The sequence below is a fragment of the Meles meles genome, unplaced genomic scaffold (assembly GCF_922984935.1).
Source record: "Meles meles unplaced genomic scaffold, mMelMel3.1 paternal haplotype, whole genome shotgun sequence".
Taxonomy (NCBI): domain Eukaryota; kingdom Metazoa; phylum Chordata; class Mammalia; order Carnivora; family Mustelidae; genus Meles; species Meles meles.
Window position 1 is genome coordinate 41,897 of NW_025721379.1, and position 8,238 is coordinate 50,134.

Here is an 8,238-nt window from a genome sequence, read left to right on the forward strand (position 1 = left end):
AAACTGCTAGAACTTGTACAGGAATTCAGTAAAGTGTCAGGATATAAAATCAATGCACAGAAATCAGTTGCATTTCTGTACACCAACAACAAGACAGAAGAAAGAGAAATTAAGGAGTCAACCCCATTTACAATTGCACCCAAAACTATAAGATACCTAGGAATAAACCTAACCAAAGAGGCTAAGAATATATACGCAGAAAACTATAAAGTACTCATGAAAGAAATTGAGGAAGACACAAAGAAATGGAAAAATGTTCCATGCTCCTGGATTGGAAGAATAAATATTGTGAAAATGTCTATGCTACCTAAAGCAATCTATACATTTAATGCAATCCCTATCAAAATACCATCCATTTTTTTTCAAAGAAATGGAACAAATAATCCTAAAATTTATATGGAACCAGAAAAGACCTCGAATAGCCAAAGGAATATTGAAGAACAAAGCCAAAGTGGGTGGCATCACAATTCCGGACTTCAAGCTCTATTACAAAGCTGTCATCATCAAGACAGCATGGTACTGGCACTAAAACAGACACATAGATCAATGGAACAGAATAGAGAGCCCAGAAATAGACCTTCAACTCCATGGTCAACTAATCTTTGACAAAGCAGGAAAGAATGTCCAATGGAAAAAAGACAGCCTCTTCAATAAATGGTGCTGGTAAAATTGGACAGCCACATGCAGAAAAATGAAATTGGACCACTTCCTTACACCACACATGAAAATAGACTCAAAACGGATGAAGGACCTCAATGTGAGATAGGAATCCATCAAAATCCTTGAGGAGAATGCAGGCAGCAACCTCTTCGACCTCAGCCATAGCAACATCTTCCTAGGAACATCGGCATAGGCAAGGGAAGCAAGGGCAAAAATGAACTATTGGGATTTCATCAAGATCAAAAGCTTTTGCACAGCAAAGGCAACAGTTAACAAAACCAAAAGACAACTGACAGAATGGGAGAAGATATTTGCAAACGACATATCAGATAAAGGACTAGTGTCCAAAATCTATAAGGAACTTAACAAACTCAACACCCAATGAACAAACAATCCAATCAAGAAATGGGCAGAGGACATGAACAGACATTTCTGCAAAGAAGACATCCAGATTGCCAACAGAACACATGAAAAAGTGCTCCACATCACTCGGCATCAGGGAAATACAAATCAAAACCACAGTGAGATATCACCTCACACCAGTCAGAATGGCTAAAATGAACAAGTCAGGAAATGACAGAAGCTGGCGAGGATGCGGAGAAAGGGGAACCCTCCTCCACTGTTGGTGGGAATGCAAGCTGGTGCAACCACTCTGGAAAACAGCATGGAGGTTCCTCAAAATGTTGAAAATAGAACTACCCTATGACCCAGCAATTGCACTACTGGGTATTTACCCTAAAGATACAAACGCAGTGATCCAAAGGGGCACATGTACCCTAATGTTAATAGCAGCAATGTCCACAATAGCCAAACTATGGAAAGAAACTAGATGTCCATCAACAGATGAATGGATAAAGAAGATGTGGTATATATACACAATGGAATACTATGCAGCCATCAAAAGAAATGAAATCTTGCCATTTGCGATGACATGGATGGAACTAGAGGGTATCATGCTTAGTGAAATAAGTCAATCGGAGAAAGACAACTATCATATGATCTCCCTGATATGAGGACATGGAGATGCAACATGGGGGGTTAGGGGGACATAAGAAGAATAAATGAAACAAGATGGGATTGGGAGGGAGACAAACCATAAATGACTCTTAATCTCACAAAACAAATGGGTGGTTGCTGTGGGGAGGTGGGGTTATGAGAGGGGGAGTGGGTTATGGACATTGGGGAGGGTATGTGCTATCATGAGTGCTGTGAAGTGTGTAAACCTGGCGATTCACAGACCTGTACCCCTGGGGATAAAAATACATTATATGTTTATAAAAAATAAAAATTGGAAAGTGAGGCAAACCATAAGAGACTATGGACTGAAAAACAACTAGAGGGTTTTGAAGGGTCAGGGGTGGGAGTTTGGGGGAACAGGTGATGGGTAATAGGGAGGGCACGTATTGCATGGAGCACTGGGTGTTGTGCAAAGACAATGAATACTGTTACACTGAAAAAAATAAATTTAAATACTGAAAAAAATAAATACTATCGCCATTTTTTGCAGAGCTGGAACAAACAATCCAAAAATTTGTATGGAACCAGAGAAGACTCTGAATCACAAGGGGATTGTTGCAAAGGACAAGTAAAGCTGGGTGCATTACAATGCTTGACTTCTAACTATATATTACAAATCTGTGATCATCAAGAAAGAATGGTATTGACACACAAAAACAGACACATTTATCAGTGGAACAAAACAGAGATCCCAGAAATGGACCCTTATCTCTATGGTCCACTAGTCGTCAACAAATCAGGAAATAATATCCAATGGAAAAAAAGGCAGTCTCTTCAATAAATGGTATTGGGAAAATTGGACAGCCACATGCAGAAAAATGAAACTGGACCATTCTCTTACAACATACAGAAAGATAAACTCAAAATGGAAGAAGGACCTAAATGTGACACAGGAATCCATCAAAATTCTAGAGGAGAACACAGGTTACAACCTTATAAACCATGGACACAGCCACTTTTTCCAAGACAAGTCTATAAAGGAAAGGGAAACAAAGCAAAAATAAATTATTGGGGCTTCATTAAGATAAAAAGCATCTTCACAGCAAAGGAAACAGTCAACAAAACTAAAAGACAAACTACCAAATGGGAGAAAATATTTGCAAATGATATATCAGATAAAGGGCTGGTATCCAAGGTCTATAAAGAACTTACCAAACTCAACATCCAAAAACCAAATAATGTAGTCAAAAAAATGGGCAGAAGACATGAACAGACACTTGTCCAAAGAAGACATACAAATGGCCAACAGGCACATGAAAAATGCTCCACATCACTTGCCATCATGGAAATACAAATGAAAACCACAACGAGATACACCTTTCACTGGTTACAGTGGCAAAAATTAACAAGACAGGAAACAAGTGTTGGCAAGGATGTGGAGAAAGGGGACCCTGTTGGTAGGAATGCAAGCTGGTACAGTCACTCTGGAAAACAGTATTTAACTTCCCCAGGAAGTTAAAAATGAGCTACTTTATGATCCAGCAATTACACTATGGGGTATTTACCCCCAAAGATAGTGATGTAGTGAAATGAAGGGGCACCTGCACCCCAATGTTCATAGCAGCAACGTCCACAATAGCCAAACTATGGATAGAGTCAAAATGTTCTTCAGAAGATGAATAGATAAAGAAGATGGATGTGGTTCATGTACACAAGGAATAATAGCCATTGGAAAGGATGAATATCTACCATTTACATGAACATCAATGGAACTGGAGGGGATTATAGTAAGCAAAAAAAGCAGAGAAAGACAATTATCATATGTTCATTCATGTGGAACATAAGGAATAGTGTAGAGGACAATAGAGAAAGGGAGGGAAAACTGAATGTGAAATCATCAGAGAGGGAGATAATCCATGCGAAACTCTTAACTACAGGAAAGAAACTGAGGGTTGATTGTGGGTGGTAGGTGAGGGGATGGGGTAACTGTGTGAAGGAAATTAAAGAGGGCACATGGTATGCTGAGCACTGTGTGTTATATTCAACTAATGAATCATTGAACATTATATAAATAACAATGTAGTATACTTTGGCTAATTGAATTTAAATAAAAAATAAATAAATGAAGGAATGGAACACCACAGAAGGTTGTAGTTATAAAATTTTGCAATATTTAATATTGAGATATTTTATTTTTTAGAGACACACTTGTATTTATTTCTAAATATGGCCTGGAAATATTCTGTCTCTCAACGGTTTTTCCTATATATTTTTTCTTAAGGTATTTATGCTCTCCTGGTCTTTTTAAAAGATCTTGTATTAGCAAAATCTAAGTGTTCTACATTCGCAGGGAAATTATCTTCCCAAATATTCTCCAAACAGCTGCTTTAATCTCCTTGTTTCTAAGACTATATATGATGGGATTCAGGAAAGGAGGCAAAACTGTGTATGCCAGAGCAATCATCAAATCTTGAATGGATGAAGTTTTGGCAATTGGTCCTAAGGCAGCAAAGAGTCCTGTAATGAGGAAGAGCATGATAACAATCAGCTGTGGGGAGCAGGCGGAAAAGACTTTTACTGTATTCTCCACTGAAGGGATTCTGAGCACTGTTGAGAATATCTGGATATAGGAGATGATCATAAGAACAAAGCATCCCAGAACAAAGCAGGAACTCAGAGCTAGGGTCACAAGCTCAACAAAGAAAACCTCATGAGAAACTGGGGCCAAAATGTGAGGGATGTCACAGAAGAACTGGTGGATTATGTTGTATCTTGAAATGGAATCCCTAAATATGTTGCCAGTGTGGACTGCTCATAAATAAAACAACTTAGCCAGGCAATGGCTGCTATGTGATGGCATTTTTCTGGTGTCATAATGGCTTCTTATTGGGGGGGTAACAAATGGCAACATAGCAGTCATAGGACATGACAGTGAGAAAGGCCAGCTCAACAGAAGCAAAAGCAAAGAAAAAATAAACTTGAGCCACACAGCCAAAGTAAGAGATGGAGTTATTGTGAGTCCAGGAGCTGTGGACTGACTTAGGCACAGTGACTGAGATGTAGCACAAATCCAAAAAGGAGAGGTTCTTCAGAAAAAAGTACATGGGTCTGTGAAGATACTGGTCAAAAGTAATGATTATCATGATGAGAAGGTGCCACACCAGTGCTGTCAGATAAACCAGCAGAAACACTCCAACATGAAGTATCTGTAGCTCACAGATGTCAGAAAACCCCATGAGCAGGAACTCTGTCACTTCTGTGAGATTGTCCATTGTGCAAGGAAATCTGTGTTCTGATTGTTTAAGAAAATATGTAATAATTAAAAATGAGACAAAGAAAAATGAGCACAATATTGTATTAATACAATTATGTAGGAATTATATCCCCTAGTTAAAGGAATAAATTAGATATCATCTATGCTGCTTAAGTAAATACATTTCTTAATTTAAATTCAATTAGCCAACTTGTAGTACACCATTGGTTTCAGATGTAGAGTTCAACAATTCATCAGTTGCATATAACACCCATTGTTCATTACATTACCTGCCATCCTTAATGCCTATCACCCAGTTACCCTATTCCCCAATCACCTCCAGAAATTCTCAGTTCCTTTCCCACAGGTCAGAGTCTCTCATGATTTGTCTCCCTCTATGATTTCTTCCCATTTTGTTTTCCTTCCCTTATCCTATGATCCCCTGCACTGGTTCTTATATACCTCATGTGAGTGAAAACATATGATAATTGTCTTTCTCTGACTGACTTATTTCACTGAGCATAATACCCTCTAGTTCCATCCAGTGTAAATGGTAAACTTTCATCCTTTCTGATGGTTGAGTAATATTCTATTGTATATTGTATCTCTTGTATATACATCATATATTTTTATCCATTCCTCTGTCAATGGACATCTAGGCTTTTTCCATAGTTTGTCTATTGTTGAGTTTCTTTAAGAAAAAAATATTACTTTTTTCATAGGTTTCTTTAGCTCTCAGTAAGGTCATAAGTAACCGTCTGTAGGCTAATAAAATTCCTACATCTAAAGCTTCCAGTTCTTCCCCTGTCCCACATAACCAACTCTGTATTGATAACTCCTCCAGATTACCACTGAAACTTCACAATCAACATGAACCAAAATTCATTTACTACAGATTATGTCCTCTGAAGATCCTTTAAATTCATTCAAGTGTTTCGCATTAAAATACATTCACTTCCTCTCTGTCTTGTATTTTTTTCAACAGGCTCATTTAGAGTTTGCTAACTCCAAATTTTTGTCTCTCCAATCCATTTTTTACTCATAAATTAGTGGCTTTAATAAACCCCTATTAGATCATGCCAATCCTCTACTTAAAAATCATTCAAGTTACCCATTTTGCTTGGAAGAAAATTTAAATGCCCTAACAGATCTTCAAAGACTGTTTTTAAAAACTCCAGTATAGGGGAGCCTGGGTGGCTCAGTGGGTTAAAGCCTCTGCCTTTGGCTCAAGTCATGATCTCAGGGTCCTGGGATCCAGTCCCACATTGGGCTCTCCGCTCATCAGGGAGCCTGCTTCCTCCTCTCTCTGCCTGCCTCTCTGCCTACTTGTGATCTCTCTGTCAAATAAATAAATAAAATATTAAAAAAAACACCTCCAGTATAATTAGTGTTCTTCTAGTTTAAGGTGTACAATATAGTGGCTTAACAATTCTATACATTACTCCAGTGCCCATCAAGGTAAGCGTACTCTTAATCCCTTTCACTTATTTCACTCATCCCTGCTCCCATCCTCCTTGGTAACCACCACATTGTTCTCTATATTTAAGAGTCAGTGTTTTTTGCTTTTTGTTTGTCTATTTTTCCTTGTTTCTTTGCTTTGTTTCTTAAATCCCACACATGAGTGAAATCATATATTTGTCTTTCTCTGACAGATGTATTGCATATAGCATTGTACCCTCTAGATCCCTTCAATACTATTGCCAATGGTGACATTTCATTCTTCTCCATGATATAGTATCTTCCTATCCAATTCATCTATCCAAGAATACTTGGGTTGCTTCTATATCTTGGCTATTATAAATAAGGCTGAAATAAACATAGGAGTGCATATTATATATAAAATAAAAATCAATATAATATTTATATATTTCATATATTAATATTATATTATATAATTATATAAGATTTATAATATATGATATATAATTATATAAAATAATTAATATTAATATATTATATCATAATATAAATAATATAATAATATAAATAAATAATATAACATGCATTTATATTATATTAATTAATATTATATTATATAAATATATAATAATAAATATATATATAATTGCATATAATTAAAACATTATTGCTTTCATTTTGTTTTGGTAAATACCTTTAGTGGAATTATTAAATCATATATTAACTCTATTTTTATTTTATTTTATTTATTTATTTTTATTTATTTTTTATTTTTTTTATTCCTTAATTTGTTTATTTACAGCATAACAGTGTTCATTGTTTTGGCATCACACCCAGTGCTCCATGCAGTATGTGCCCTCCCTATTACCCACCACCTGGTTCCTCAACCTCCCACCCCCCCCGCCCCTTCAAAACCCTCTGGTTGTTTTTCAGAGTCCATAGTCTCTCATGGTTTATCTCCCCTTCCAGTTTCCCTCAACTTCCTCTCCTCTCCATGTCCCCATGTCCTCCATGTTATTTGTTATGCTCCACAAATAAGTGAGACCATATGATACTTGACTCTCTCTGCTTGACTTATTTTGCTCAGCATCATCTCTTCCAGTCCCGTCCATGTTGCTACAAAAGTTGGGTATTCATCCTTTCTGATGGAGGCATAATACTCCATTGTGTATATGGACCACATCTTCCTTATCCATTCATCCGTTGAAGGGCATCTTGGTTCTTTCCACAGTTTGGCGACCATAGCCATTGCTGCAATAAACATTGGGGTACAGATGGCCCTTCTTTCACTACATCTGTATCTTTGGGGTAAATACCCAGCAGTGCAATTGCAGGGTCATAGGGAAGCTCTATTCTTAATTTCTTCAGGAGTCTCCACACTGTTCTCCAAAGTGGCTGCACTAACTTGCAATCCCACCAACAGTGGAAGAGGGTTCCCCTTTCTCCACATCCTCTCCAACACATGTTGTTAACTGTCTTGCTAATTTTGGCCATTCTAACTGGTGTCAGGTGGTATCTCAATGTGGTTTTAATTTGAATCTCACTGATGTCTAATGATGATGAACATTTTTTCATGTGTCTGATAGCCATTTGTATGTCTTCATTGGAGAAGTGTCTGTTCATATCTTCTGCCCATTTTTTCGATATGATTACCTGTTTTGTGTGTGTTGAGTTTGAGAAGTTCTTTATAGATCCTGGATATCAACCTTTTGTCTGTACTGTCATTTACAAATAACTTCTCCCATTCCGTGGGTTGCCTTTTTGTTTTGTTGACTGTTTCCTTTGCTGTGCAGAAACTTTTGATCTTGATGAAGTCCCAAAAGTTCATTTTCGCTTTTGTTTCCTTGGCCTTTGGAGACATATCTTGAAAGAAGTTGCTGTGGCTGATATCGAAGAGGTTACTGCCTATGTTCTCCTCCAGGATTCTGATAGATTCCTGTCTCATGTTG

The 8,238-nt window shown here is 37.2% G+C and overlaps 1 pseudogene; it reads right to left on the bottom strand.

The window, feature by feature from the left end:
• Nucleotides 1–3,955: 3,955 nt before the first annotated feature.
• On the bottom strand, nucleotides 3,956–4,889 carry LOC123936348 (annotated as a pseudogene).
• Nucleotides 4,890–8,238: the final 3,349 nt, after the last annotated feature.